The sequence below is a fragment of the Arvicanthis niloticus genome, chromosome 15, assembly GCF_011762505.2.
Source record: "Arvicanthis niloticus isolate mArvNil1 chromosome 15, mArvNil1.pat.X, whole genome shotgun sequence".
Classification (NCBI taxonomy): domain Eukaryota; kingdom Metazoa; phylum Chordata; class Mammalia; order Rodentia; family Muridae; genus Arvicanthis; species Arvicanthis niloticus.
Genome location: NC_047672.1, coordinates 45876161 through 45889081, shown reverse-complemented (window position 1 = coordinate 45889081; position 12921 = coordinate 45876161). Strand labels below are relative to the sequence as shown.

Sequence of the window (12921 nt, the reverse complement as noted above, 5' to 3'; positions counted from 1 at the left end):
CCTGTGTAATTAAGGTTGTAAATTACCCCCAGCCTGTGTATAGCCTTCTGTTCTTCCTCCTTTCCCTATTTGCAATTCTTTATCTAAAATTCTGAATCTGCTATATATATTTGGTACTAGTAAAAATATGTTTTATGCATATATGTATATATATACACATATATTTCACTATCTATGCATATTTCCTTTACCTCTCTAACTTTTATTTCTCTGAAATCTTAAAGAAGAGTCTCTGGAATACTTCTGTAAAGTTAGCTATGCCAACTCACAGTGATAAATTGAGCTGTAAATAGGGAATTTTATTGAGAGTTACCAGTAATGAGTAGGAGAAAGGATATTACATTTTGGCTACAGATGTCTTAAACTCAACTGAGGCAAAGTGTTGGGTTGATCAAATGATATGATAATAAATGGTCTGCATAGTTCCAGGTCAGTGACACTACTTTCCAAACTAATTAGATTGAAAGGGATATGATTGACATTTGAAAATGAGTTTGACATGTAAGCTGCATGGTCATCTCTGAAGTATAGGTAGGCTGTTAACTAAACTGGCTCTCCAAGGAGTTGAGAAGGCAATGCAATTTTCTTTGGAGGATCTTTACTTGGAGGTGATTGGGTAAAATAATTGAATGCAATTGAAATCTACTTGTTTTATACACATGAATTTACTTGTTATACTCTCAAGCGTTGTCTACCAGTTGATATTTACTTGTTTTAATACTAAAAAGTGATAACACTGGCATCTCAGCCAAACTGGAAATAGCCTATGTAGCTTTTCAATAGATTTTGCTTTTTAATTGAGTTTACACTTATTTGAAATGCAAGGATGCAGCTTTGGAAGAAAGATGGAGGAGAAACAGCAAAGTGTATGAATGAAACATACACACTCTCTTTTCCATGGTTTTTCCTCAGTTCTTTATTATACCATCTTCTTCTTCTCGGTCCTCCAATCTCTACTTAGGATTGACCACAAATATTGAAATATGGGGAGTCTAAACTTTAATTCCCCAAAATAGCATTGAAGATCAAGTTGGGGCATGAGGAGAATGAAACACCAAGGAAAGTATCAAATGCTTTGCAGAGACCCGGCCATGTCTTCTCTCTTAGCTTCTAGTATTTGGTAGCTCCATATTTTGTGATCTGTTTTTGAATCTAGATTATCATTTCATTGACCAATTTCCTATGTTCTCATCATTAGAGATCTTCATGAATTTAGCTGTCACAGAAGACCGTGCCCTTAAATTTTGCCTCAAGATTACAGTCATATGCCTCCTCTTTTGAACTCAGAGAAGATGAATAAGGCAAATAGCATATAGGTCAAGCTGTGGAAACACAACAGCATCTCGTTTTGAAGCTCAGTTTTACCTTGAACCTGATGACTGTGGTGTCTCCTCTGAACCTCTCTGTACCTGTTTTCTCATTTATATTTTGATAATTCTGTGCAATTCACTGAACAATAGTATGGCTGAGAGGAATAGGAGTCCCCATGTCCGAAGCAGGTAGACTGTTTCTGGTACATAGAAGGTGCGCTCTCTTTAGATGAGACATCAGAGATGAAAGAGTCTGATGGCATCAGCTACTTCTCATCACTCCACACACTCAGCCATGTTGAAATGCAGGCCTCACCTTAGTACATACAATGTCCAGTCCCTAAAAGTGTTTCCCATACTGGGTCAGTGGAAGCCCTTTATCTTCATAATGAAGCACGTTGTAACTGGCAATTTAGTAATTCTTTCATTTGAACCAAAAAGTTGTCTTCCAGGTTGTCAATATTTTTTTATACTCAATGTAAAATGTTACAACCAAAAGAGAGCATAGTGACAAAGTGGGTATGGAGAGCTGGTTTTGAAGTTTTCAGATAATATTATTGTGTACTTTATTGTTAGTTTGCTGTATGTAGAACAAGCATACATGATGAAGGCTTAAGTAAATATGAAACAGAAACAAAAAAGTGCACACCTATAATATACAAAGAGCATTGATGTCAGTGGTATCCACAAACCTGTTTTAGAAAATCCAGGGCTACATCATAGTAAGGCCCTGTCTACTAAAATAAATAAATAGAAAGAAAGAAAGAAAGAAAGAAAGAAAGAAAGAAAGAAAGAAAGAAAGAAAGAAAGAAAGAAAATATCCCCCAAACACAGAAACAGAGGCAGCTATTTAAAAAAGTCTATGGATTAAAACTTTCCATGACAATTGCTTTAAAGAACAAATTTTATGCATGTTCATTTATCTAAGTAACCAAACTAATCTAAGACCCACAGTTCTAGCAAGCACGATAGGCCTTCTGCAACCAGAGACAATGCCAGGAGAACTAAACCATTCCTGCTGTGGCCCTGTCTTTCTGGGAATGCCTTAGTTTTTTTCCACATTTCACAAAGAGGATTGTCCTGCATCTGAAGTAGCTTCACTATAAAAAGGCACTCAAAACTTTAAAGACAAATCTGCCTTCTAAAATGATGTAATCAATACACTGGAGAAGTGCCCCAGCAGTTAAGAACATTAGCTGCTGTTCCATGTGACCTGGGTTCCGTTCGCAGCCCACACTTGCGTGGGCTTACAATTGTTTGTGACTCCAGTTCCAGAAGATCCAATACTCAATTCTGGCCCCTGAAGACACCAGGCATAATTCAAGACCAATTTGCTCTGCATACTGAGATATGACCTTAAAGAATTGGGCTAACTAACCAACCAAATAACTAAATAGTCTGAACTAAAAGCAATTTACACAGCATCCCAACATCACTTCAATGTAAATGGCAATCTACCTGCAGTAGAGGCATGGACTTCCATTTTAGTAAGCATGTATCTACTTAAATCCGCTCCTCTTGAGATTTTAGGAGAGGCTATCACACTTGTGCTCTGTATTGGCTTTTCTCCCCTTAGAGATTGAATTCTCAAGACTGGTGGGTGGTTCTGACTCTGTTTGTTGTGTTTTCCATGGTGTCTCTAGTCTTACAGTTTCCCAAGTATTCATGAGTGGAGTGTTGATTTATTTCAAACCATGGTGTCTCCCTCTTCCTTGCAACTAACATAGCTCATATATTCCTCTAAAATGTTCAATTTTTTTGTAGCAGAGAGAAGAAAAATACTTATGTCGCAAGACAGCACATTTTACTTAAAGGTTATTAAATTAGTAGATTTCTTTCTGTTTTGTATAATTAAATATTTTCATACATTCTTAAATTTTCTGATTGCATCACCCAGGTGGAGAGTTGTAAAACTAAATGTAAGATTCTTGACCTTTGAAATAATTATAGCGTAATTTAGTATCATCTAATATTCAAATTGCCAAGGGTTTTCATTAGTCTTGAAGATACTTTTCCTTTCATAGAGATGGTAAATGCTAATATCTTTTAGGTGTGCCAGTTATGGCTATATTTTTTTTGTAAAAATTAGGTTTCAGTAAAAATATTGTTAAAGAATTCTATTCTCTTTAGGGATGTTTGGTAATTTATTTGCGCTCCACACTTGATACTCAAGAGTCAGTATTTGTAAAAGGAACACACTGGATTTCAGCATCTCACTGAACATCAGTGCTTGGAAAGACAGGAAAAAGCACTGGCTCTACAGCAATAGCTGGAGTTATCTCACTTTTAGTCATACGGAAGTGGGACAGTCTGATGTATAGAACATATATTCTGGAACCTGTCTGCCTGGGTTTGCTTATCAGCTCTACCCTTGGCCATTATTAGTCTGAGGGTGAGTTAGTAGCCTGTTCATGTGGCAGTTATCTTATTTGGAAAAATGGGACTGTTATACGTAGCTATGTCATAGGATTGTTATAAGTACTCAGTGAGGTTGCACACTTTTGGGGTCATCATTACTGAGGGGTATGGGATTGGTGGCAGGAAAGTATGCTTCCTAGAAAGAGTGGGGACTTAAAAGATAAGGTAGAGTTGAGTTAAATGGTGGAAGGTAAGACTGTCCTGGTTTTCTTTTCTTTTTTTTTTTTTCTATTGCTGTGATCAAATACTCTGTTAAGAGCAACTTAAGGGGAAAAGCATTTATGTTATTTCACAACTTAAAATAGGAGTCCATCATAGCAAGGAAGTCAAGGCAGCTGGAACTTTCAAAAGTCATGTCACATCAATGATCAATGCCAAAGAGACCTGAATGCATGCTTGCTTAACACTCAGCTCGCTTTGTCTACCACTATACTATTGAGAATGCAAATCCAGGGAATATTGTTGCCCACATGGACTCAGTTTTTCCACAACTACCAATGTAATCAAGACTATTGATTACCCCACCTATTGACCCTTCTGATCTAAACATTTCCTCATTAAGCCTCTCTTGTCAGGTGATTTTATACCATGTCAAGCTAACAATTTAAAGTAGCCGTCAAATAGAAGGAGACATTAGAAGGGCACAAGAAGCTTTATGAATGAGTATTGTGTTCAGAGTCCACCCAGTAACACTTTGTTAAAATAATCAATCAGGAATGGTGTTAAAAGCTGTCAGCTGTGTATGGAATATCTGGCTTTTGGTTTTGTAGTTATTTGTCTCAGGCAACTGATCTTACCATTTAAATTAGCTCAGCATCCACTCAGGAGATGGGTGGGGAGGAAATCAAACAATGGAGATACAGATAGATTGGCCAGGAAGCTTTAGGGTGTGGGTGCTTGGGAGAAGAGGCTATTCAGAGCCAACTGAAATGGAACGAACTGAGTAAAACTATGACCTTGTTTGCACACATGATTTTTAGAATATTTTTAGTACAGTTGTTTAAAACTCTAGGGGTGTGTGTGTGTGTGTTGCCTGTTTACTTTTTAGTTTTGAGACCAATTTGTACTCTATAGGAATAAGACTATAAGAAGGTCTGTTCTCAAACCCAGGTTGTGCCATGTGTGGACAGTACAAGCCCTGGAATTTTGCTGCATGGGATCCAGATAGATGGACAAGTCTTGGTCTTGGCCTGGGGATACCTTTAAGTAGAACATGACCAGAAGTCACATGCTCATTCTAAGAAAGAGGGCCATTACTTTCTTAGTTCTGGCCATTAGGAAAATGGTTTAAAATTACAAAATCAAGAGGAATAGCTGAATGTAGTTGACAGCTGCTTATGGCTAGCCTTATAGGGGATCTGTCTGAAACAATTCAAGTGGCAAGTTCCAAGCACATCTGGAAACACACTCAAGAGGCTTGAGAGAAAGTTTAGAACCAAGGATGCTTACTAATATTTATCCTCACTAGAAGATATTTGAAACTGAATGGTCTGTTCTTTTTTAAAAAAAAAAAAAAAATGGATACTTTATTTACATTTCAGATGTTATCCTCTTTCCCCATCCCCCCCCCCCAGAAACCCCCTATCTCATTCCCTGTCCTCCTGCTTTTATGAGGATGTTCCCCTACCCACCTCCCCATTCCCACCTCCCTGCCCTTGAATTTCCCCACACTGGGGCATCCAGCCTTCATGGGACCAAGGACCTCCTCTCCCATCTATGGCCGAAGTAGAGTTTTCCAAGTGAAATTCAGATGTTAGGGATCAGAATGCATCAGATCCATGGAGGCAATTTGGTGCCATGGATATGTAAGTGCTGGAGTCTTTGGAGACAGACAGAGCATTGAGAGACTTTTTCCAGATACAAAATCAAATGGTAAACAAGTCTGAGTAATTCCAAACTGACAAGGTAGCCTGGAAGAATTCAGAGTAAGAGAGAAGTAGAAGACCATTTTCTTGAGAAGAACTAAGAAAGGTGAGAATACAAACTCTATAGCCTGTTGACAAGAGTATAGAGAACAAAGGCTTTAAGAACATGAAGGTGACCATATCTGCTTGTACCAAGTTTTGTTTTTTGGTAAAATAAGATTAGCCCCCAAATAACAGATTTAGTAATTAGGAAAACACAAAATAGAAGTCTTGTAACACACACACACACACACACACACACACACACACACACACAGAGAGAGAGAGAGAGAGAGAGAGAGAGAGAGAGAGAACCAAAAACAAAAGAAAAATACCTAAACCGAAACAACAAACAAACAAACAAAATCAAAGATGAGGGACAAAGTGCATATGGAGGGAATGGGTCTTTATATTGTTTTGTTTTAAGATGGGAAAGATTTGAGTATGTTTACATTTGGATGAAAAAGATTCATGAGAGAGAAAAAGGTTGAAGAAGGTAATTATCATGGCTTTTTTACACACCAACATGTAGTTTCTTTAGAGTTTAGATCTTGAGTTCAGTACACTATGAAATGAATGAATACATTCATTCATTGAAATGAATATACAAACAGTATCAAAGCAAGAGCATCGAGCAGCCAGAGAAACATTTGATGAGGCTCTGACCTCAGGGGCTCTGCTGTGTATGTGATGTGGGCTTGGTTAATCCTACAAGTCTTCTGAGTAACTTTTTTGGAATGGCATGATATGAAGCTTTTCTGATTTAAAAAGCACCTCTTCTCAAGTCCACACTCATTCTGTTTTAAAAATAACGGTATTATTTGAATGGAAGGCATTAAAAAGTCTTATGAGTATGAGTATCACATTTCTGACTTTTGCCTTGGTCCACAGATCCATGGGACTTGATAGCTTCTTGTAACTATCATTCTCACGGCCCTGTGTTCAATTTAGTCACAGTTTTGCAAAACTAATAATTAGAAAATAAACAAGACACAAAGTGGTGAACAAAGACTTATGGCATTAGAACATGTGTATGGGAAGGATGAGTCAGGAAACCACTGTAATTGAGACAAGCAGAACACAATATGTTGAGTTTAATATATGGTTCAAGATATTGTGCGATACTATTCCTGGGGAGGTATGAACAATTGTTATTCATCCTAGATAGGGAATGAAAAACCAAAGCCCAACTTAGTGAACTAGTAAGTTTTATTGGAGGCACTTAAAAGAATATGTGTGAGGAGTTACTTATAGGAGTAGAAATACCTTAAAACTGTCCATACTACCGAAGCTCATCTCAGCATTGCAGGTAACAGATCACAGTAGAAGCTTGGAGCATACTCCACAACACACAAACAGCTCAAGAGAGTACTTTCCAGGCAGCTCAGTTTGGACTCTACCTCTTCTACTTAGCTTACATGATCTCTGCTTTTTTTTTTTTTTTTTTTTTTTTGGCAGCTCAGCTCACCTGAGACTGTTTCTCAGCAATCCCTACAGTTTACATCCACTTGGGAAGGAGAGTACTAGTGAATCTAGTCAGTTTCAGAGACTTCCTGAATCTATTGAGATGTTTATACCTTGAGTTTTAGGATCTTCCTTGAAGTGCATGGATTTTAATCTTGAAGAAAAGTGTTACACAAGGAAAACAAAGGTGCAATTTAAAATGGTCTGCTCTTCACAAATTAATATCGTAGAACAGATTTGAAAAGTTTGAGATTCAATCTATAATTGTGGGTTGCAATTGTGATTGTGTCTTACACAGTTACTGATCATGTTTGGTTTAATGGATTAATTTGAGAATCTCATAAAAGTTGTTCCTTTTTGTCTAAGACTTAAGGACAGGTAAAAAAAATCTTCTTAGTTCTTGTGGCATTCTTGAGGTAACTAAGGATGTTAGATATATGTAGATATCTTATTTAAAAATCAAGTGTTTCTAAGAACTAAACTGATGGTAGAATTTAATGAACCACTGTGGCCAGTTTTAATTTTGAGACAGGAAGTCTGCAGCAGGTATTCAGCAAACTGTGCTGACATGATTAGATTTAGTGTTTTGAAACATCACCTTGTATTATCCGAAGAGTGTAGGTTACTAGTACAAAAAAAAAAAAAAGCCAAAGAAAGTCTTTTTTATAAGAGCTCTCGCCATGATTCAGAGGTTAAGTGATGGCTTAGTATCTGTATGGCATTGCTGGAGGCCATGAGGTGTAGTTGCATGAGGACATGCAGTGACTGTAGAATACACTCGGTGAAGAATATGATTTCAACCGGAAAGTTAAAAGGATTAAAGTATGACTCCCATAGTTTCTGCCGGAAGAAGAATGAAGTTGCCACTATCTAAATGTGATACAAGAGATAGAAGACAGTTTGGGTTTTGATGGTGTTAGATTTGAGATGCCATAATTTTTATGACTGGTGGTTTACAATGTGTGGTAGTTCAGGAAGATGAGTTCAGAAGAAAGGCCTACAGTTTGAGATATTTTCTATGGGACATGAGGGTGTAGTGTATATAATGTCTGAGTCATCATACTCTTAGATGATGGGAACATGAAACAGACTGTAAGTGTGGGGTTTGCTATGATTCATTTTGTCCATGGAGCCAGCATCCTTTGGACACTTTCCATGTAAGTCTAATAGGCATTCTGCCAAGAAGGAAAGTACTGAAATATCTCAAGAGCAAAGCTTTGAGCGGCTACTTCATTGTGTAGAAAACAGCAAATGAAAAAGAACTGGGGAAAAAGTACAGTTGAGTAGACATTTATCAAAAAATAATAGAGAGCCAGTTTGGCAGCCAAATGAAGAAAGTGTTTTAAAATAGATTGAGTATCTATGTGTCACATGCAACTGAAAGTCCAATACGATGAATGAGACTTACTTGTGGAGGGCCTCAGTGGTGCTTGTATCAGTTGCTCTTGTTGCTATGACAACATATCTGACAAAAGCAATTAAGGACTGGTTTCTATTGGCTCACAGTTCATGGGTACATTCTGTAATGGTGCAAGATAATGAAGCTGTGTGAGTGAGTGGGAGGGGGGATTTATAACATAGTGCTGTTCTATAAGTGTGTGTGTGTGTGTGTGTGTGTGTACTATCAGAATTTAGACCATTACAAAAAGAATGGCCATGTTTTGAGAACAGAGATGTTATGGTGACAGGAATGTGTGGTAGGTGGGCACATTACATCTTCAGTCAGCCAGATAAAAGATTAACGCTGGTGTTCAGCTAGGTTTCCCATTGTATTCAGCTCAGGATTCCACTCCATTCGTAAACTGTCCACACTGAGTGTGAGTCTTCTCTGCTTATATAAATCTTTCTGGAAACACCCTCATAGGCATAATCAGAAGTATGTTTTCTCAATCATTTTAAATCCACTCAATTGACAGTGAAGATTAACTGTCACCATGATATTCATACTTTTGGTCTGTTTGGGGGGCTGTGTGAATGTCATATGGATTCTAGACAGAAAAATAAAAGACAGAAGATTACTTAATTCTTCCCAAGGAGACTTTATTTTAAAGAAACATAGTAATAGAACTGGAGGCTAGAGATGAAAGTTTTAGACATAGAATGTATTGATTGACAAAGTCATTTAATAAAGGAAGATACTGATGATGCATAATGTTGATGCTGAGAGAGTCCAAGGGGAGGAAGTTCATGACACACTGTGTTGCTAGTCTCTCTCTCTCTCTCTCTCTCTCTCTCTCTCTCTCTCTCTCTCTCTCTGTGTGTGTGTGTGTGTGTGTGTGCATATGTGTATGTATGTATGTATGTATGTATGTATGTATGTATGTGTATGTTAATACCTATCTGATTTTAGATTATTACAAAAATTGTTCTGTTTTGAGAACATTATAATAGTGCCCACATTATGCCATGCCTTAATTATATGAGCCATTTTCTAGTCTCTTAAATAGAAATCTATCAAATGGCCTGTAGATTATCCCCATACTATACATGTCATTTGGAAACCATCTATGTAAAAAAAAAAAATGTTATGATTTGGCACCAAGTCAGATGTGCTAAATGATTCTGATTCTGGACATTGTAGAAGGAGTTCTCGAAGTTGTTTCATAGTTGTATCAATGGCACTGGACAAAAGGACATGTAGGGAGAAAGGCTGTTAGAGAAGATCCAGAATGTGCAAGATGTGTTGAACCTTCTGACAGAAGCTGGTTGGTGACTCAAGAGTGTTCTACTATTTGTAACACATAGCGAGAGAGACAAAGAACATCAAAGTATGGTTCATAGTATGCTTTATAGTGTGTTGGGGTGTGTGTGTGTGTGTGTGTGTGTGTGTGTGTGTGTGTGGTATTAAGATGAGTATACTAGAAAAACTATTTGGGAGCTCCAACCTTGCACCTTTAGTTATGACCCTTAAGCCTTGCTGGTTGAGGTGATAATGGTGAGATGATCATTACTTAGATAGGGCGAAGGGAAGCATTTACATTGGATTGAATATTTTCCTTGGTATAATTTCTTTAATAAAATTCTGTAGTATTTATAGCACCTGTGACCTTATCACTAGAATTTTCATTTTTGCATTACAGTTGTAGAAATCATGAATGTTGCTTACCTTAGTTAACTACTCTGAAATCAGTAGCTATTTGATTGCTACAAGATCTTCCTAGTTTATTTACAAAGTAACATGTATTTGTTCTACCTTCACTTTTAATAGCATAAGTAATTTAACATCAGTGATTGTCCTAAAATTCTGTGTATTTTAATTCACAAATTTAAAAATGTTTTCCCATGACACATCAAAAACAAAAGGCAAACACAAAACAACATGGAGACATATGCTTTTACCTCCTTACTGTCTGAACATTCTTTGTAATGAAAATTATTTGTTTTATGACATGCATAGATTGTAAATTTGTATATACTATGTATTTTGACAGGGAAAAAGACTTTTCAAATAGCTTTTGGGGGGGACTCTCAGTAAATTGACTTGATACTAAAGGGCACATGCAGATGGTATCCTTAAAAACACTACAGTACATAGAAAATTTCTAAAGAAGTATTGCTTTTTTTAAATCAGTAATATATTTTTATTGGATATGTTCTTGATTTACATTTGAAATGTTTTCCCCTTTCCCAGTTAATCCCCTGGGAACTCCCTATACCATCCCTCTTCCTCTGCTTCTATGAGGATGTTCCCCACCCACCCACTCCTGCCTCCCTGCCCTGGCATTCCCCTACACTGGGGCACTGAGCCTTCACAGGACCAAGGGCCTCTCCACCCATTGATGCCTGATAAGGCCATCCTCTGCTACATATTTGGCTAGAGCCATGGGTCCCTCCATGTGTACTCTTTGATTGGTTGTTTAGTCCCTAGGTGCTCTGGGGAGTCTGGTAGATTGATATTGTTGTTCATCCTATGGGGTTGCAAACCCCTTCAGCTCAAGCCATATTTTTATTAACACATACTTAGCAATGCCAAGTGATAGCAGAAGGGAGTATGTTACGTTTATATGCTATGTCTTGTGTTATCATTTAAATCTTTATAGATAAGTACAAGAGAAAATAGGAAAAACTTCACGTCAACAACCTGACAATATATTCATTTCTGAGCTGTTAGACAAATCTTCATATGTGATCTCAACTGGTGTGTAATGAGTGTGGCCTCAGGCCCTTCTGGAGCTTGGGGGTGTTGGTATTGCCATCTGTTGCTCTCAGAGTGCACTGGAGGGAAATTGAGAAGGTGGTCAGAAGAGGAGTGGGAGGCCATCGGAGGAGTGAGGTAGGATCATTAGAAAACAATCCACTTATTTTGAAAGGAAATAAAAGCACACAAGTAAATAGTATTGTTGCTTAGAAGACTGAAAAACTCAAGAGTTTGGGGAAATGTGAGGATAATTGAAAGAAAAGAATAAAATGGATTAATATACAGTTTTCCAGAGACATATTAAGCCTGCCTAAGTTTGTTCTGTGGCTTCTCTGGGGAAATTAGTCTGAAGGATGTGGACCTCCTGGGGAATAATATCCCAATAGCATAACATCATTTAAACTTGACACAAGGAGTTGAAGTTTATTTTCTTTCCTAATAATTATGCTCAGTGAGTGAGGCAGAAATTGCATTTTGGAATGACAATGGTTATTTTAAAAAGAGTGTTTCAATATCTGTAGTAGATCACTCCTGAGGCTGGGTGTTTGTGGACTGTTGGGAGACTTTCCAGTGAAACTTCAAGCCAACTTTACCATAGGCCACTCAGATGGCTGCCTCTGAGTAAATGAATATTTACCAAAGGTCAGCCCGTGTGCTAGACTCTGAAGGGGAAGTGCCAACTTACATTATAGTCAAGTGATTCTCCTTTTCTATTGCTTATAAAAGAAAGAAAAAACATTTTTAGAAATCTATCTGAGGACAGAAGGAATAAATAACTCAGTGATTAAGACCGCTTCCTGCTCTTACAAAGGACAGCGGTTCAAATCCCAGTGCCTGTGTTAAGGGCGCAGTCAGTCTCGTCTGCAACTCCCAGTCAAGAATAGCTGACATCTTCTTCTGCTTTCCAGGGGCATCCTCACACATGTTCACCTATACTAGTACAAATACACACATGATCACATACATAAAAATAAAAAGCTACACCCTAAAATGTATTTATTGTAATCATTATCTATATATCTAATATCATTCATCATCCCTCCATGTCTGTCACCTGTCTGTCATCATCATTTTGTCATCTACTGCCTACCTATCATCCACCTATGTATCTACTTACCTATCTAAAACTGTTCTCTATGATTCTCTGTGCTTTGATTTCCTTGTTCACAGTGGCCATCTTACGGAAATTCCAGTCTTACTTGTGACCCTGGCATTATTCGGTGGACCTGCTTTCAAAACTAGAGATCCATATTGTACTTTCAACGTCTGTCTATTCCAGGCGGTAACACTACTGAAGAAATCTTGATGGTCTTAAAATTGCTCTCCTTACACTCATGTGGCCTTGGGTCTAAACAGGATTCTTAGAGTCTCATCAGAGTATGTGCCCCAGACTTAACTGACATATTTTTTGAGTACTTGATCTGTGGAATTCAGTGTTCCTAACATAGCAGTGAGCTAGGAAGACAAGCAGAGCTTTCTGCTTGTTTTATACAGTAGCTCTCTCATTCTGCAAAGACAGAAAAGGCCACCAGCTTTTCCTCAAGGTCTTTCTACTCTGTACTCCCTTCATGCTCACCTGAACCTCAGCCTCAGCAGGTTCCCTCTACTTCAAAGCAGGAGATGCCTGTCTTCTTGTGGTAGCCCACTTCTTGTCAGTGAATGCTTTCTATGCACTCCAGGAGAAGCC

The 12921-nt window shown here is 37.8% G+C and overlaps 1 protein-coding gene across 3 annotated transcripts in view; it reads left to right on the top strand.

Annotated features, from left to right (window-relative positions):
- Positions 1–12921, top strand: part of Mdfic (MyoD family inhibitor domain containing) — a 78929-nt gene that overhangs the window by 49877 nt on the left and 16131 nt on the right. The gene's annotated exons all lie outside the window — the stretch shown is intronic.